The sequence below is a fragment of the Neoarius graeffei genome, chromosome 28 (genome assembly GCF_027579695.1).
Source record: "Neoarius graeffei isolate fNeoGra1 chromosome 28, fNeoGra1.pri, whole genome shotgun sequence".
Classification (NCBI taxonomy): domain Eukaryota; kingdom Metazoa; phylum Chordata; class Actinopteri; order Siluriformes; family Ariidae; genus Neoarius; species Neoarius graeffei.
This window is the reverse complement of record NC_083596.1, coordinates 29,829,167-29,849,452: the sequence shown is the minus strand read 5'-3', so window position 1 is coordinate 29,849,452 and position 20,286 is coordinate 29,829,167. Positions and strand designations below refer to the sequence as shown.

Sequence of the window (20,286 nt, the reverse complement as noted above, 5' to 3'; positions counted from 1 at the left end):
TGTTTGCCATGATTATTACTTCAAGTTCTTGCAGGTACACTGAAAATCATAAACGAGTTCGATAAGATATTACTACAATGCTAGGAGAGAAGGAAAAATCATCTTTCATGTGACAACATATTACTTCCCTCCTGTTGATGCTAGCACACGTGTTTTGTGTTTGACAGATATATAGTACCAATCAAAAGTTTGGACACCTTCTAATTCACAGGTTTTTCTGTCCCCCACATTGTAGAACAATACTCATCTCATTATCTCTAGCCGCTTTATCCTGTTCTACAGGGTCACAGGCAAGCTGGAGCCTATCCCAGCTGACTACGGACAAAAGGCGGGGTACACCCAGGACAAATCACCAGGTCATCACAGGGCCGACACATAGACACAGACAACCATTCACACTCACATTCACACCTACGGTCAATTTAGAGTCACCAGTTAACCTAACCTGCATGCCTTTGGACTGTGGGAGAAACCGGAGCACCCAGAGGAAACCCATGCGGACACGGGGAGAACATGCAAACTCCACACAGAAAGGCCCTCGTAGGCCACAGGGCTCGAACCCGGACCTTCTTGCTGTAAGGCGACAGCGCTAACCACTACACCATCGTGCCGCCCTAGAACAATACTGAAGACATCAAAACTATGAAATCGTTTTAGAATAGAACATACTGTATATGGAATTATGTGATAAGTTTTTTTTTTTTAAAGTTTCATAGATTTAAGATTCTTCAAAGTAGTCGCTGTTTACCATGATGACTGCTTTGCATACTACTGGCATTATCTTAACCAGCTTCATGAGGTTGGCACCTGGAATGCATTTGAATTAACAGGTGTGGCCTTGTCAAAAAGTTAATAAGTGCAATTTATTGCTTTCTTAATGCATTTGAGGCCATGAAACAGTCAATCATCATCATTCAGCTGCTCCTATTAGGTAGGGGAAGCCACAGCATATCATCATGATCCACATTATTCATTGCTTACAGGGTGAACTGGTTCCTGAGTTGCGCATTCTGTGCTATGCACTTCCTGGTTCCTGAGTTGTTTGCGCCGAGCCCTTTTTTCCCGCGAGTGCTGGCGTTAATTACAAATCTTTTTTTAACTTTTTTCTACAAATAATTTTCCAGTATCCTCTTCATTTTTATTGTACTGTCGCGTTCCTTTTGTACTTTCCATTTTCGCTTTCCTTTTTCCGATTTTTTTTCTCTCTCTTTTTTCGGAAGAACACCGAGACCGAAAGACCACAAGCGGAGGCCATAGACATCGGCTCTGCTTTAATATCAACAGATCTTTGATTAAGGCACGTGAATCTTTTCATCATGGCACACCTTCAGTCTGTTCAGTGTGCTGAGTGCAGGATGTTTAGTCATTCTTCCTCCGTCGCTAGTGATAGCTTTATTAGCTTTATTTGTGATGAGTGCAGATTAGTTAGCTCTCTGACAGAGAAGATTACAGTGCTAGAAGTGCGTGTGCAGGCTTTAGAGAAGGTTAGTGAGCGTGAGAACAGTGTAGTTTCTGTAGAGGAAAGTCTGGACGCCTTAGGTGGAGTTAGTAATCCCCCAACTCCGGCATTAGAGCCCTTACAGAGGGGCGAATGGGTGACGGCTCGGCGGCATAAGCGTAGAGCCAAAGCTACTGCTGAGGCTCGCCCATGGGAGCACCCCTCCTCTCCACGTCACGTGTCAAACAGGTTTGCTCTCCTTAGTGACGCACCCACTGGGAAACCTGAAAGAGCTCTGGTTATAGGGGACTCTATCATACGGCACATGAAATTAGCTCAGCCTTTAGGGCCACCAGCAGCTTTAGTCAGGTGTATACCGGGAGCCAGGGTGCCAGACATAGCAGGTAATCTTAGGGTCCTAGGCAAGCACAGGTTCTCAAAGACAGTTATCCATACAGGAGCTAATGATATACGCCTTTGTCAGTCTGAGGTTACTAAGAGTAACTTTGTAGAGGTGTTTAAATTAGCGAAGGCGATGTCCGATGCTGTAGTATGCTCTGGCCCCATCCCAATATGGCGTGGCGATATAGCTTACAGCAGATTATGGTCCCTGAACTGCTGGCTGTCCAGGTGGTACTCTGAAAACAGTGTGGGCTTTATAGATAATTGAGCTAATTTTGAGGGCACTGCTGGCCTGTTAGGGCAGGACGGTATCCATCCCACTCAGGAAGGTGCTGCTCTCATTTCCTGCAGCATAGGTCATAGTCTCAGAACAGGCCTAGTTAATTTCTGACAATCCAGAGCTAAGGCCAGGGAGCAGACAAACAGGCTAAACCGACTGTCTGCTAGCTGCACAGAGTCGTCACTCAGGGTCCACTACATCGAGACTGTGTCTGTTCCTCGGGCTAAACAAAAAGGTAGAAATTTTCAGAGAGTTTGTTCCAGTAACCAAACCAATATAAAATTAGATCATACTGACTGTACAGCTGCTGCCAGCACCTTTGATTTAAAGGTGGGGCTATTAAATATTAGATCTCTTACATCTAAAGCGCTAATGGTTAATGAACTTATTACTGATCAGAAGTTTAATGTACTTTGTTTAACTGAAACATGGATTAAGCCAAATGAATATATAGCATTAAATTAAGCGAGTCCTCCTGGATACAGTTATATATACCAGCCTCGTCAAACTGGCAGAGGAGGAGGCGTTGTGGCTATTTATAATGATGATCTAGGTGTAACACACAAACCTGGTTATAAATTTAATACATTTGAAGTTCTTCATACTCATATAATGTATGTAGCCTCGAAAAATAAGTCTACCCAGTTAATTCCATTGCTTATTATTTACGGGCCCCCGGGGCCATATTCTGAGTTTCTTTCTGAATTTGCAGATTTTATAATCAGATCTGGTTATTTCCTTAGACAAAGCTTTAGTTGTTGGAGATTTTAATATTCGCTTCGATAACCCAGAAGACCCTTTAAAAACAGCGTTTGTGTCCATTTTAGATTCAGTAGGGATTAATCAGAATGTCATAGGACCAACCCACAATGGTGGTCACACCCTTGATCTAATACTAACATTCAGGTTAAACATAGACAATATAGTCATACTTCCACAGTCTGAAGTTATCTCAGGTCATTATCTCATCTCATTCAAACTATGTCTGAGTAATAATATATGCACCTCAACACGCTACTGTATTAAACGTACATTCACGTCAACTACTGCACAGAGCTTTATAAATGATCTCCCAGAGTTATCAACTTTGATTGGGTCACTGTCAGCCACTGCAGAACTTGATCAGGCAACTGAATGCTTAGAGTCAACATTCCGCCACACCTTAGATAATGTAGCTCCTCTTAAAAGGAAATTGGTCAGAGACAAAAAATTAGCACCCTGGTATAATGATGACACTCGCACATTAAAACAGACCACTCGAAAACTGGAACGTAAATGTCGTCAAACAAAATTGGTAGCGTTCAAATTGGTAGCGTTCAAGCTTCCTGAAGTATAGAAAAGCTCTTAGTGCTGCTAGATCAACATATCTCTCCTCCCTAATAGAAGATAACAAAAATAATCCTAGATTCCTATTTAATACTGTAGCAAAATTAACCAGGAATAAGTCCACTATAGATACATGCACACCTACAGTATGTAATAGCAATGATTTCATGATTTTTTTTTTATGACAAAATTGAGAATATCCAACAAAAAATTCAAACTACTAATTTAAAGTCAGACAATGTAAGTGACCCTGTAGTTAACAATATCACTGAATCAGATCAGCAATTAGAATGTTTTACTCCCCTTAAAGAAACTGAATTACTTTCATTAATCTCGACATCAAAAGCCTCAACTTGCGTACTAGATCCCTTACCTACACGTCTATTCAAACAGATAATACCTGAAGTAATTGAACCGCTTCTAAAAATAATAAATTTTTCTCTCACGATTGGCTATGTACCCAAACCCTTTAAACTAGTAGTTATCAAACCCCTGATTAAAAAACCTGACCTTGATCCCTGTCAGCTGTCCAATTACAGTATAGGCCAATATCAAACCTCCCCTTTATCTCCAAGATCCTTGAAAAAGCTGTGGCACAGCAGTTATGCTCATATTTACATAAGAATAACATCCATGAAATGTATCAGTCAGGATTTAGACCTCATCATAGCACAGAGACAGCTTTGGTTAAAGTAGTAAACGACCTACTGTTGGCGTCTGATCAGGGCTGTGTCTCGCTACTTGTGTTGCTTGACCTTAGTGCAGCATTTGATACCATTGATCATTCCATTCTTCTGGATAGACTAAAAAAATGTTGTGGAAGTTAAGGGAACAGCCCTCTCCTGGCTCAGCTCTTATTTAACTGATCGTTATCAGTATGTTCATATAAATGGTGATATTTCTAGACGTACTGAGGTAAAGTTTGGTGTTCCACAAGGTTCTGTCTTGGGTCCACTGCTTTTTTCTTTCTATATGTTTACTTCTGGGTGATATTATTCGTAAACATTGTATTAGTTTCCACTGTTATGCTGATGACACACAGTTGTATGTTTCTGCAAAACCTGATGAGAGACACCAGCTTAATAGAATTGAGGAATGTGTTAAGGACATTAGACACTGAAGGCTTATTAATTTCCTTCTGTTTAACTCTGTCAAGACTGAAGTACTTGTACTATGACCACATACAGCTAGAAGTAGGTTTTCTGATTACACAGTAACTCTGGATGGCCTTTCTGTTTCTTCACGTGCAGCAGTAAAAGACCTCAGAGTGATTATTGACCCCAGGCTTTCATTCGAAACACACATTGATAACATTACCCGGATAGCTTTCTTTCATCTCAGAAATATTGCTAAGATAAGAAATTTAATGTCATTACATGACGCGGAAAAACTAGTTCATGCTTTCGTTACCTCCAGGTTGGATTATTGTAATGCCTTACTGTCTGGATGTTCCAATAAGTGCATAAACAAGCTCCAGTTAGTTCAAAATGTAGCAGCAAGAGTCCTTACTAGAACTAGAAAATATGACCACATCACGCCTGTCTTATCCACACTGCATTGGCTCCCAATCAAATTTCGTATTGATTATAAAATACTACTACTGACCTTTAAAGCACTAAATGGTCTCGCACCACAGTACCTGAGTGAACTTCTGCTCCTCTATGACCCGCCACGCCTACTTAGATCAAAAGGTGCAGGCTATCTGCTGGTACCTCGTATGGTGAAGGCTACATCAGGGGGCAGAGCCTTTTCTTACAAAGCCCCACAGTTATGGAACAGCCTTCCAAGTAATGTTCGGGAATCAGACACAGTCTCAGCATTTAAGTCTAGGCTGAAAACATATCTGTTTAGTCAAGCCTTTTGTTAATGGTGTTTATGAGGTAAAGGTGTAGATCTGGAGGGTCCTCAGACATAGAGTGTTTTGGTAAACTGGGATGTATGGATGCTGTCAGTCCCCACTCGCTTGCTCACTTGAGTTTGTTGACGGTGTAGTGGCTGGCTGCTTTATGTCCTGGGGCTCCCTCATGCCTGTGTTACCTTCTAGCTCTCCCCTTTTAGTTGTGCTGTCATAGTTAGTTGCCGGAGTCCCTGCTTGTACTCAGTGCAATATGTATACTGTTCCTACTTATTCAGGTGACATTGGGCATACCTAACAACCTGTGTTTTCTCTCCCCCCCGCCAAATCTGTCCCTCTGAGTTACATGGAGTCAACAGGAAATCTTTTGGTGGAGAGGGTGGAGACCTTGACTGGCTCTCGTAGCCTGCAGGGAATCGGCTGTCAGACATTCTGTCGCATGTCCCAGACCCAGTGAAATGTAACTCAATTGTCTTGGCCAGCCCTAAGGGTCCCATCTGCATCTGCCTGCACTCGCTCTGATCTATAATTCCAACTGTCTCATTGCTGAGGAGTGTGCACCCATCACCCATTCAAGGAACCAGCCAGAGCAGGTCATGATATTTTTTAACCATATTAACATGCCATTGTTGCATTATGCCTGATGTCAGGACTCTCGTCTCTGCAAGCCTACCACACAGACTTAATACTTGTTATTTTTAGACATTGCTTACACTTATTCAGGTGACATTGGGCATACCTAACAACCTGTGTTTTCTCTCCCCCCCAAATCTGTCCCTCTGAGTTACATGTCGGTCCTGGGATCGAGATGCTGACCTCTTCTGCTCCTCGGACCTGCTTGATCCATCCTGGTGCCCTGTGTCTGGTTGGAGTCTCATCCCATTGCTACTGTGGAGGATGGCCCCATGAGGACAGTTTAAAGTCACACCTGGAGGATGCTCTGGATTCTTACAGTAATGCTTTCATGGCTGAGGACTACAGTTGACTTGCTAACTTTAGGACTGCAGTTGTCATGAACAGTTTTGCACTCAAGTTTCCATCAATGAAGAGTTTATAACATCAACAAAACTGATTTCATGTTAAAACTGTTAATATTATAGTCATGCTGTCTGTTGTTGCCCAAATGAGGATGGGTTCCCTTTTGAGTCTGGTTCCTCTCGAGGTTTCTTCCTCATGTCGTCTGAGGGAGTTTTTCCTTGCCACCGTCGCCACAGGCTTGCTCATTGGGGATAGATTAGGGATAAAATTAGCTCATGTTTTAAGTTGTTCAAATTCTGTAAAGCTGCTTTGCGACAATGTTTATTGTTAAAAGTGCTATACAAATAAACTTGACATATTTGATTTGGCATAGGTTTTTACATTAGATGCTTTTCCTGATGCAATCCTCCCCAATCTAGCTTGGCTTGGGACCAGCACTAAGCAGACACAGGGAGAACATGCAAACTCCACACAGAAAGGCCTTTGTCAGCTGTGAGATTTGAACCCGGAACTGTGAGGCGACAGTGCCAACCACTGTACCACTGAACCACCCATCAAAATAATTAAATAGTAAATAATAACAACATAGTAAATAGCCATATTCAAAAACTGTAGTAATCCATAGTATGTCAAGAACTGCTCAAATAAGCAAAGAGAAAAAGCAGTCCATCACTACATTAAGTGTCTTAATTAATAAAAATAAAGAAAAAACAACTGAATTAGACAGTGTGTCCAAACTTTTGACTAGTACTGCAAAAAACAAAACAAAACAATGAACAGTAATTCTGAATAGAGCTTACCTTCAGTAAAGCCTACATTTAGTAAAGCTTATGCTGGGTGTTCAATATTTCAGTCCCACAGTAAGCGCATATACTCTAATGTTGGTTAAAATTCTAACTAAATGGAAGTTTTAATTGCTACTGGGTCTGAAAAATTCTTGATGAAACAGGAATCAAGAATTTTTTTTCTGAGAAATTTTATCATGATTGACTCATGATACTTTGACCAATTAGTCAAAGAATCATGAGCCAATCATGAATATGTAAATATGTAGTCATGCTTGAAAGTTTTTGAACCCTTTAGAATTTTCTATATTTCTGAATAAATATGACCTAAACCATCACCAGATTTTGACAAGACCTAAAAGCAGATAGAAAGTTCTACAAATGAGACAAAGATATTATTTAATTATTATTACAGCTTTGCTACTATGGCTGAGGCTACAACTGACATGATAACTTTAGGACTGCAGTTGTCATGTACAATCTTACACTCAAGTTTCCACCAATGAACAGTTGATAACTTCAACACAACAGGATTCATGTTAAAACTATAATGAATTTCTGGCAGTGTTGGGCACGCTACTTTCAAAAAGTAATTAGTTATAGTTACTAGTTACTTTTCCCAAAAAGTAACTGAGTTAGTAACGGACTTACTTTGTCATAAAAGTAACTAATTACCAGGGAAAGTAATTATTCCGTTACATTTTGTGTCCCCCCCCCAAAAAAAAAAAAAAAATCAAATTCAATTAGTGTAATCATAATAAAAGTGAATGTTAAATGTGTTTAATGACTGAAATGGACACTTAACAGAACCAATTAGTAACGTTATCTACACTATATTAATATTTTTGTGGGACAATGTGAGATAAGACATCTATCAAATTTAATATATTTTTGTAGTTATTAAAATTATGTTACTAATTACTGGCCACTGACGAGGACAAACGCTTCGTTCCTCGACATAATGTGCATTGCATGTAGACATTTTTGCCTTTTATTTCAAGTAATGAAAAGTAATGGCTGTATTTCCAATGTGAAAACGCAGTGTTGGGCTGACCGCTTGCCATCGCTGTGTCTTCTGATTGAAAGTGTGCGCAGTAGTGCAGTAGGCAGAGCCTACCTATGTATGCTGTCTAAATCTACTCTGATTGGCTTACTATGCCATTGTCTCGCATCTCCCCGCCCCACATTAAAGCAGAGTAAAGAAATGCTGAACGAGCAGCGTGCCAGATGAGAACAGCTTTAATAAAAGTAACGCATAGTATTTTATTGTAAGTAACGGGAACGGCGTTATAACGATGTAAAAAGTAATTAGTTAGATTACTCGTTACTAAAAAAAGTAAAGCCGTTAGTAACGCCGTTTATTTCTAACGCCGTTATTCCCATCACTGATTTCTGGTTACACAGTTGCACTTCATGAGTATATAGGACACAGTTATAGAAGCAAGTTATTTAGAGTCATGCTATCTGTTATCACCCAAATGAGGATGGGTTCCCTTTTGAGTCTGGTTCCTCTCAAGGTTTCTTCCTCGTGTCATCTGAGGGAATTTTTCCTTGCCACTGTCACCACAGGCTTGTTCATCACAAATAAATTAGGGATAAAATTAGCTTATGTTTAAAGCCTTTAATTTTCTGTAAAGCTGCTTTGCGACAAGGTCTGTTGTTAAAAACACTATACAAATAAACTTGACTTGAAACTTGATATTTGGTCATTTACTTATTATATATCCAATATTGCATATCTATGAGTAGCAAAAGTATGTAAGCCACTAGTATTAGCAGGTAATTTGAAGGTGAAATTAGTCAGGTGTTTTCAAATCAATGGGATGACAATCAGGCGTGATTGGGCACCCTATTTTATTTAAACAACAGGGATCTATCAAAGTTTGATCTTCACAACATGTTTGTGGAAGCGTATCAAGATACAAACAAAGGATTTTTCTGAGGACCTAAGAAAAAGAGTTGTTGATGCTCATAAGACTGGGAAAAGTTATGAAACCATCTCTAAAGAGTCTGGACTCCATCAACTGTCAACTCTCCACTGTCACTTATATGGTGGAAATTCAAGATCGTTGTTACCCTTTCCAGGAATGGTCAACCAACAAAGATCATACCAAGAATAAGTATAGGTAATCGTATGGGGCTGAGTAAAATTAAGGATCAATTTCACGAGTGATTTCGAAGTTTTGAAAATTGCCCGAATCGCGAAATCACGAGTGAAATTGATCCTTAATTTTACGAGGAACCATACTTGTTTATAATATTCCAAATTCATACTTCGGAAGCCATTCAAGTTCACAACATTTGTTATTCACGTTTTCTGAACCAATCAGGACGCAAGACTATCATGCACGTTTGAATCAGTTTCTAAAGCGTCTTTCATCATGACAAAAAAAAAATTACGATAGCACCTTGTCTAACTCACAGCATTCATATGCCACTAGAGAGTTGTTTATTTGTCTTTCTGCGGCCCATTTCTTAAACACGGAAAGCCAAAAATTCGTACTTTTTTTGGTATTTTCATTTTCGCTTGTAGCTTTCAATTGGTTTATCATTTCTTCGTCAAATATAGCGAAACGTGGTATTGCTGAGTCAGCAGAGTCAGCCATTTTGTTGACAAAATTTGCTAATTTTTGTAACTGTAACCAAGCAACGAACTAGCCAATAGCATTTCAGAAATACGGCCCTGTGTTAAGGAAAAAAAACCTCCTTGATTGACCAATCAGAACTGAGTAATTTGGCCCTTTGTATTATAAGAAATATAATAGTTGGTGAGGTGTCAAAGGAACCCAGGGTAATTTCTAAGCAACTAAAGCCTCTGTCACACTGGCTAACGTAAATGTTCATTAGTTCACCATCAGAAGAACCTGAAACAACAATGTTCATGGCAGGGTTGCAAGGAGAAACCACCACTCTCCCAAAAGCTTGTTTGGAGAAAGGAAAATACTGCATTCCAGCATAAGTCTACCTTATCCCATCTGTGAAACATGGATAACAGTATCATGGTTTGGGCCTATTTTGCTGCATCTGGGTCAGGACAGCTTGCCGTCATTGATGGAGCAATGAATTCTGAATTATTCCAACAAATTTTAAATGAAAACGTCAGGACATCTGTCCCTGAACTGAATCTCAAGAGAAAGTATTTTATGCAGCAAGACAACAAGCCTAAACACACAAGCTCTTCTAACAAAGAATGGGTAAAGAAGAATAATGTTTTGGAATGGCTGAGTCAAAGTCCTGACCTTAATCCAACAGAAATGTTGTACAAGCAGATCATGTGAGGAAACCCACCAACATCCCAGAGTTAAAGTTGTTCTGTATGGAGGAATAGTTTAAAATTCCTCCAAGCCAATGTGCAGGACTGATCAACAGTTACCTGGAAATGAATGAACCCTTTATTGTCACTAGTCACAAGTACCAGCTAAATTGACCATCAACAACCTGTCCTTACATACACACATACACACAATTGACAGAGGGGGAGTAGACAGGACAGGAAGACAGGGATGAAAAGAAAAAATAGAGAGTAACATGAGGAAAGGGGAGAAGAAAAAAAAAGCAACCCCCACACTATGCTCCTGTGAGGAGTACAGTGTGGGAACATAAAAAAAAAAAACACCTCAGCACATAAGCACAAAATAACATAAGTACACTTTACAACATGAAAACTCGGGACTTGAGGGGAGGAGGTAGAGGTAACCCAGCGCAAGCAAGCAGCCGTCCATTCCTGCAGCCATGATGGTGCTGGTCACGCACCCGCTTGTCACACTGGGGGTAAAAGCGGCGACCGCGGGAAGTGGGGGAAGTAATGCGAGAGGGTCTCACAGCAGTGACCTTCAGGGGGAGATGTTGTCCCAGCAATGGCCTTGGCTGAGGCCAGTGCTGTCTGAGGGAGCCGAAAGCAGATAAGATTGGGATTGTTTGGTCTTGGGGCGAGTAGACGCATTCTTTTACACGACCACTCTGTCCATTCTGGTCTCCGAATCAATCCATTTCCTTTGCAAAGCCAAAAGCTTCTCCATAATGTTATCCATGTTGTGGTTCAAGTTCTGAATAGCCACAGTTTGAGTGCTGACAGCTCTGCCCACCACTTCAATCATGTCGGGCAGCTTTATGGGGCTTTGAATAGCTGTCATCGTTTTCTGATTTCCTCGATAAACCAGGGCAATGCCTAATCCAATCAGCAAAAGTCCTGTAATCATGGTTCCGAATAGGTAGATGTCTTCAATGTCCTCCACAGAAAGAATCCCCAGGCACACGATCCGCCACTGCTCCCACGCATCCATTGTGTAGCCAGCCGCGAACGTTCCTGCAGGACAGGTGGGTTCCCCCGAACCCAGGCTTCTCGTCGAGAAAACTATGTCAATTTCGTTAAGAGACCAGTTTATCAATTCCATTATTTTTTAGTTTGGAGAGCAGTGCCGAGAGAGTCTCTCAAAAGTACATGGGTGCAAGTATAAAATTTTCAAAAACCTGAAAAGTCTGACAAGGTCAGACGTGCATGGCGCAGCCATGCGGGGGGTTACAAAGGGGGGTGAGCCCCCCTTAGGGCTTGAAAAAAAAATTAAATTACAAGTTAAAATGGTTGTCTCTCATGCAATCTCATACAAACATTTATAATATTAATAGTTATATGATTTGCATCTCATCTCATTATCTGTAGCCGCTTTATCCTGTTCTGCAGGGTCGCAACCAAGCTGGAGCCTATCCCAGCTGACTACAGGCGAAAGGCGGGGTACACCCTGGACAAGTCGCCAGGTCATCACAGGGCTGACACACAGACAACCATTCACACTCACATTCACAAAATTTAGAGTCACCAGTTAACCTAACCTGCATGTCTTTGGACTGTGGGGGAAACCGGAGCACCCGGAGGAAACCCACGCGGACACGGGGAGAACATGCAGACTCTGCACAGAAAGGCCCTCGCCGTCCGCTGGGCTTGAACACAGACCTTCTTGCTGTGAGGCGACAGCACTAACCACTACACCACCGTGCCGCCTATGATTTGCATATTCACATCAAATGTTTAATACATTTCATCAACTCATCTGAAATAATATTTCAAGTACAAGGCTTGATATTTCAAAACAACTAGCAACTACTAATTTAAATGTTGAAACAACCATTTTTAATATGCTTTTGCTGTGATACCTTTTTTACAATATATACACAGCTTGAGATAAAATAAGGGGCCCACATGTCTTGATGTCCTCACAAACTCCTGGATTTTAGCAAATAACAAGATTCAGCTTTTTCCATATACAAAAATATCTATATTTTATAATCCATTACTGACTAAAAATGGGTTTTCAACCTAACAACCACATTAGAAAAGATGATAAAAAAGCTAACCAACTTATTTCAAGGCCTAGCTTACTTTTATTTAATAACTGAAAGGTAATCAAATGTAAAAAAAAAAAAAAAACGTTTATAAAAGCAGATACTTGTGATGAATAATTTCAATTCTAGAAGAAAGCACATTGCATTTGCACATCACACAATATCAGATGACAATTTAAATCACCAATAAATGTTTTTAATTCACTTATTACTACATAGCACAAAAATCAGAAAAGTGATTAGTCTCATCAGCGTGACTTTTAAGTCCCTTCTTCCCGCTGGAGCAGTACTTGATAGTCTTTGAACAGCAGTCACAATACGCAACTCCCGGGACGTCTGGTTTTCTCAGCCATATTCCTCATTTGTCACCGTTTTTGTCACACTTGCTTAACCATTCCCATCTCCATTTATTTCTAGATGTCTTTTCTAATTCTTTTGTATTGGAGCCTTCCGATAAAAACTTCATTTTGACATATTTTGATCAGCAACCAGAAGCAAAGCACTTGGATCTGCTGCAAGGGAGGGAAGCGAAATAAGGCTTATTATAAAACCTGAAGTTTCATTGGACGGCAGTTAACAGTGAGCCAATCAAAAGCACCGTTCTAACTTGCACCAAAAGAAACAGCGACTCATGGGAATAGCTGTATTGATTTGGTCAAACAACGTGCTACGTGCGTGAAACATAATATCACACATGTATAACACCATGAAACAACGGGCTAGTCAGGACCGCTTGTCAGCGTATAAATTGAATGAGGTTTGTGGCGAAGACGAGATGAAAAGATTTGTCTTGTGCAGAGACTGTACCGCGGTAACCCGGTAATATGCTGAGAGTGAGACAGTGAGAGGGCCACCCCCCAAAAAATCTCAACAGATGTACATGATTTGGAAAAATGACTTTTTCAGAACCGAAAAAAAAACGGAGCTTCCAGCACATGCCGGAAAACTTGCACCCATGAAAGTATAGACAGACGAGATGAGACAGAGGAGCACAAGCAGGGAAAATAAGGGAGAGGAGAGCAGAGAAATGCGACCGCCTTCCGTGAGAGCACGGAGAAAAAAAAATGTTTAGCTGCATTTATTGCTACACAAGAAGGTCACACCAGGACACTGAAAGCAAAGGCTCAAATACTTTTGCCACTCACAGATTGGATATTGGATCTCTTTCCTCAATAAATAAATGACCAAGTATAATATTTTTGTCTCATTTGTTTAATTGGGTTCTCTTTATCTACTTTTAGCACTTGTGTGAAAATCTGATGTTGTTTTTGGTCATATTCATGCAGAAATATGGAAAATTATAAAGGGCCCAGAAACTTTCAAGCACTACTATATAGTATATTTATTAAATTCTTATGCTACTGTAGTAGGCTGTGGTGGTTACATTTTTTTGTGGATGTTTGTGAATGACAGCTTATTTAAATTTTGAATTACTTGTTTACTGACAAATTTGTACGACTAAAGCCTAATTTTTGAGGCGACAAATAACTGCTATTTAAGACAGAACCTCCCATATTCAGATGCCAAGAGCTTGTCAATTCAAAGTTAAAAGGAAACCAGCAAAAATAATAGCTGGTTAAAATAGTTCTGACAATATTTTTGTTCATCCACCAATATCAAGTCATAAGCCACTTGTGGACAAAAATTGGTCTTAATGGGCACAAAATGCAGTGCTTTACTGGCAAGTTTTGAGCATGCAGGAATGACTCACCCCATTCATTCATGATATTTTAATATTAAGTACACAATATTAACCATTTAGGACAAATTACTCCCTTCTCAGTACAAGTAGGCATATTGTTCATTTTAAAATCCATTCACAGTTTATAGTTCAATTTCATTTCTCTCATTTTTCTTCTGTAGATTTGGTAAAACAAACATGGTAAAATGACTATGGTCATTAGTCACAGTGAGGGCCCTTAGGTATAGAGTGTTTTGGTAAACTGGGATGCACGAATGCTGTTGTCCCCCCCCCCCCCCCCAACTTGGGTTTGCTGACGGTCTTGTGGCTGGCTGCTTTATGTCCCAGGATGCCCTCATGTCTGTGTTATCTTCTGGCTCTCCTCTTTAAGTTATTCTGTCATATTTAGTCTTGCCAGATTCCCTGCTTGCACTCAGTGCAAAATTAATCCTGTTCTTACTCGTTAGGTGACACTGGGCATGCCTAACAACTTGACCCCCCCATCTCTTCCCTCTGACTGTGCCTGTCTGAGTTACATGTCGATCTTGAGACACCAGTAAGATGCTGACCTCTTCTGCTCCTCAGACTCGCCTGATCCATCCTGATGCCCTACGTCTGGCTGGAGACTCATCTCATCTCTCTTGTAGAGGATGGCCCCATATGGACAGTCGAAAGTCGCACTTGGAAGATGGCTCTGGGCGCTTACAGTAATGCATTTATGTCTGAGGACTACAGTTCACTTGCTAAGTTTAGGACTGCAGGTGTCATGAACAGTTTTGCACTCAGATTTCCATCAATGAACAGTTTATAGCTTCAACACAACAGACTTAATGTTAAAACTATAATGATTTTCCTGGTTTCACAGTTATACTTTGTGACTATATAGGACACAGTTATCGAAGCAAGTTATTTATAATCACGCTATCTGTTATCACCCAAATGAGGATGGGTTCCCTCTTGAGTCTGGTTCCTCTCTAGGTTTCTTCTTCATGTCATATGAGGGAGTTTTTCCTTGCCACCGTCGCCACAGGCTTGCTCATTGGGGATAAATTAGGGATAAAATTAGCTCATGTTTAAAGTCTTTAAATTTCTGTAAAGCTGCTTTGCGACACAGGCTATTGATAGCCCCCCCAGTTTGGCGCGCTAACATTGGAGTTCTCCACAGTGAATGACAGGGTCGTTTCCCTGCACCTTCGGGTCAGGAAACGGTCTCTGACTGTCATTTGCACTTATGCGCCAAATGACAGTTCAGAGCACCTAGCTTTCTTAGAGTCCTTGAGTGGGATGCTAGACAGTCCACCACGAGGGGAGTGCATTGTTTAACTGGGGGACGTCAACACTCACATGGGCAATGACAGTGAGATCTGGAGGGGTGTGGTTGGGAGGAACGGCCTGCCTGATCTGAACCCGAGCAGTGTTCTGTTGTTGGACTTCTGTGCCATGCATGGTTTGGCCATAACAAACACCATATTCGAGCATGAGGATGTCCATAAGTGCACGTGGTACGAGGACACCCTAGGCCGTAGATCGATTACTGACTTTGTAGTCATTTCATCTGATCTTTGACCGTATGTCTTGGACACTCGGGTGAAGAGAGGAGCAGAGTTGTCAATTAATCACTACCTGGTGGCGAGCTGGATCAGATGGTGGGGGAGGAGGCTGGACAGACCTGGTAGGCCCAAATGTGTATTGAGCCTGGGAACGTCTGACGATAGCTCCCATCCGTCGGATCTTCAACTACCACCTCCGGCAGAGCTTCAACTGCATACCGGGGGAGGATGGGGACATTGAGTCAGAGTGAACCATGTTCCGTACCTCCATTGCTGAGGTGGCTGTGCAGAGCATCGGCTGCAAGGTTGTTGGTGCCTGTTGTGGCGGTAATCCACAAACCCAGTGGTGGACACCTGTGGTGAGAGGACTCCTTCAGCTTGACCGCTCCCATCAGGCTTGGTTAGCCTGTGGGTCTCCAGAGGCAGCTGACAAATACAGACGGGCCAAGCGGAACGCGGCTTTGGCGGTCACTGAAGTAAAAACTCGGGTGTGGGAGGAGTTTGGTGAGGCCATGGAAAGTGACTTTCAGTCGGCCTCGAAGAAATTCTGGCTAACCGTCTGGCGGCTCAGAAAGGGGAAGCAGTGCTCTGTCCCTACTGTTTACAGTGAGGATGGAGTGCTGTTGACCGCAACTGGGGACATCATCTGGCGGTGGAAGGAATACTTTGAGGATCTTCTCAATCCCACCTTCATGTTGTCCGAGGAGGACAAAGAGTCTGAGAGTGCTTGAGAGGACTCGCCCATCACAGGGGCTAAAGGTGGGTTAAAAAGCTCCTCGGTGGCCAGGCTCCGTGGGTGGAAGAAATCTGTCCTGAGTTCCTGAAGGCAATGAATGTTGTTGGGCTGTCTTGGCTGACACACCTCTTCAACATTGCGTGGAGGTCACAGTGCCTCTGGATTGGCAGACTGGGGTGGTGGTCCCCCTTTTTAAAAAGGGACCGGAGAGTGTGTTCCAACTATAGGGGGATCACACTTTTTAGCCTCCCTGGGAAAGCCTATACTGGGGTGCTGGAGAGGAGAGTCCGGTCGATAGTCGAACCTCGGATGCAGGAGGAACAATGCGGCTTTCGTCCTGGTCGTGGAACACTGGACCAACTCTTTACCCTTGCAAAGGTACTGGAGGGTGCATGGGAGTTTGCCCAACTGGTCTGTGTGTTTTGTGGACCTGGAGAAGGCTTACGACCGTGCCCCTCATGGTGCCCTGTGGGGGGTGCTTCGGGAGTATGGGGTTCAGGGCCCACTACTGCGGGCCATTTGGAGCCTGTATGACCAGAGCAGGAGTTTGGGTCACATTGCCGGCAGTAAGTCGGACTCTTTCCCGGTGTATGCGGGACACCACCAGGGCTGCCCTTTGTCACCAGTTCTGTTCATAACTTTTATGGACAGAATTTCTAGGTGCAGCCAAGGGGCAGAGGGTGTCCAGTTTGGTGGCATCAGGATCTTGTCTCTGCTTTTTGAGGATGATGTGGTCCTGTTGGCTTCATCAATCTGTGACTTACAGCATGCGCTGGGACAGCCGAGTATGAAGCGGCTAGGATGAGGATCAGCACCTCCAAGTCCATGGCCATGGCGCTCAGCCGGAAACAGGTGGAGTGCCTACTCTGGGTCAGGGGGGAGTTGCTACCTAAAGTGGAGGAGTTTAAGTATCTCTGGGTTTTGTTCACGAGTGAGGGTAAGGGCAGGAGTTGGACAGACGAATCGGGGCAGCATCAGCAGCGATGCGGACGCTAAACATAGGAATAACATCCATGAAATGTATCAGTCAGGATTTAGACCTCATCATAGCACAGAGACAGCTCTGGTGAAAGTAGTAAACGACCTACTGTTGGCGTCTGATCAGGGCTGTGTCTCGCTGCTTGTGTTGCTTGACCTTAGTGCAGCATTTGATACCATTGATCATTCCATTCTTCTGGATAGCCTAGAAAATGTTGTGGGAGTTAAGGGAATGGCCCTCTCCTGGCTCAGGTCTTATTTAACTGATTGCTATCAGTATGTTGATGTAAATGGTGATTTTTCTAGACATACTGAGGTAAAGTTTGGTGTTCCACAAGGTTCTGTCTTGGGTCCACTGCTTTTTTCTTTATATAGTGCTCAGCATAAATGAGTCCACCCCCTTTGAAAAGTAACATTTTAAACAATATCTCAATGAACACAAACAATTTCCAAAATGTTGACAAGACAAAGTTTAATATAACATCTGTTTAACTTATAACGTGAAAGTAAGGTTAATGATATAACTTAGATTACACATTTTTTCAGTTTTACTCAAATTAGGGTGGTGCAAAAATGAGTACATCCCACAACAAAAACTACTACATCTAGTACTTTGTATGGCCTCCATGACAGCACCAAGTCTTCTAGGCATGGAATGAACAAGTTGGCGACATTTTGCAACATCAATCTTTTTCCATTCTTCAACAATGACCTCTTTTAATGACTGGATGCTGGATGGAGAGTGATGCTCAACTTGTCTCTTCAGAATTCCCCAAAGAAAATAATTTCTTTACACCACAAAGGTGAAGGCTACAAGAAGATCAGCAAAGCTTTACTTATCAGTCAGAATACTGTAGCAAAAGTGGTACAAGAATTTAAGAAAGATGGAACTGCAACCATCTCACAGAGACATCCAGGTCATCTACGGAAGTTAACACCTCAGCAGTAGCGTCTTTTGATGAGAAGGGTTGAAGAAAATCGGCATGCAAGTTCACTGCAGTTATCTAAAGAAGTAGAAAGCCAAGCTGGGGTGACTATTTCCCGTGACACAATACGGTGTACACTGCAGAGGAATGGCATGCATGGATGCCGTCCATGAAAGAAGCCTCTCCAAAAGCCCAGGCACAAAAAAGCCCACCTAGAGTTTGCCAGGGCTCATGCTGACAAAGATGAAGACTACTGGGACTCTATACTCTGGAGTGATGAGACCAAGATAAATGTTTTTGGAACTGATGGCTTCAAAACTGTACGGCGTCGCAAAGGTGAGGAATACAAAGAAAAATGCATGGTGCCTACAGTGAAACATGGTGGTGGCAGTGTCCTTATGTGGGGCTGCATGAGTGCTGCTGGTGTCGGGGAGCTGCATTTCATTGATGGCATCATGAATTCACAGATGTATTGCTCTATACTGAAAGAGAAGATGCTACCATCACTCTGTGCCCTTGGTCAGTGTGCACTTTTCCAACATGACTGAACGCACATCTAAGGCCACTGTTGGATTTCTGAAGAACAGGGTGAAAGTAATTCAGTGGCCAAGTATGTCTCCTGATCCGAACCCAATCGAACACCTATGGGGAATTCAGAAGAGACAAGTTGAGCATCACTCTCCATCCAGCATCCAGTCACTAAAAGAGGCTATTGTTGAAGAATGGAAAAAGACTGATGTTGCAAAATGTCACCAACTTGTTCATTCCATGCCTAGAAGACTTGGTGCTGTCATGGAGGCCATACAAAGTACTAGATGTAGTAGTTTTTGTTGTGGGGTGTACTCATTTTTGCACCACCCTAATTTGAATAAAACTGAAAAAAATGTGTAATCTAAGTTACATCATTAACCTTACTTTCACGTTATAAGTTAAACAGATGTTATATTAAACTTTGTCTTGTCAACATTTTGGAAATTGTTTGTGTTCATTGAGATATTGTTTAAAATGTTACTTTTCAAAGGGGGTGGACTAATTTACGCTGAGCACTGTATATGTTACCTCTGGGTGATATTATTCATAAACATTGCATTAGCTTCCACTATTATGCTGATGACACACAGTCGTCTGTTTCTGCAAAACCAGATAAGAGACACCAGCTTAATTGAATTGAGGAATGTGTAAAGGACATTAGACACCAGATGCTTATTAACTTCCTTCTCTTTAACTCTGACAAGACTGAAGTACTTGTACTAGGACCACATGCAGCTAGAAGTAACTTTTCTGATTACATATTAACTCTGGATGGCCTTTCTGTTTCTTCATGTGCAGCAGTAAAATACCTCGGGGTGATTATTGACCCCAGTCTTTCATTTGAAACTCACATTGATAACATTACCCGGATAGCTTTCTTTCATCTCAGAAATATTGCTAAGATAAGAAATTTAATGTCACTACGTGACGCGGAAAAACTAGTTAATGCTTTCGTTACCTCCAGGTTGGATTATTGTAATGCCTTACTGTCTGGATGTTCCAATAAGTGCATAAACAAGCTCCAGTTAGTTCAAAATGCAGCAGCAAGAGTCCTTACTAGAACTAGAAAATATGACCACATCACCCCTGTCTTAGCCATACTGCATTGGCTCCCAATCAAATTTCGTATTGATTATAAAATACTACTATTGACCTTTAAAGCACTGAATGGTCTCACACCACAGTACCTGAGTGAACTTCTGGTCCTTTATGACCCGCCACGTCTACTTACATCAAAAGGTGCAGGCTATCTGCTGGTACCTTGTATAGTGAAGGCTACATCAGGGGGCAGAGCCCTTCCTTACAAAGCCCCACAGTTATGGAACTGCCCTCCAAGTAGTGTTTGGGAATCAGACACAGTCTCAGTGTTTAAGTCTAGGCTAAAAACATATCTGTTTAATCAAGCCTTTTGTTAATGGTGTTTATGAGGTAAAGGTGTAGATAGATCTGGAGGGTCCTCAGACAGAGTGTTTTGGTAAAC

At 41.9% G+C, this 20,286-nt stretch overlaps 1 protein-coding gene across 5 annotated transcripts in view; it reads right to left on the bottom strand.

The window, feature by feature from the left end:
* The window catches only part of mvb12ba (multivesicular body subunit 12Ba), a 362,744-nt gene that overhangs the window by 44,716 nt on the left and 297,742 nt on the right, over positions 1-20,286 (bottom strand). The window lies entirely within an intron of this gene.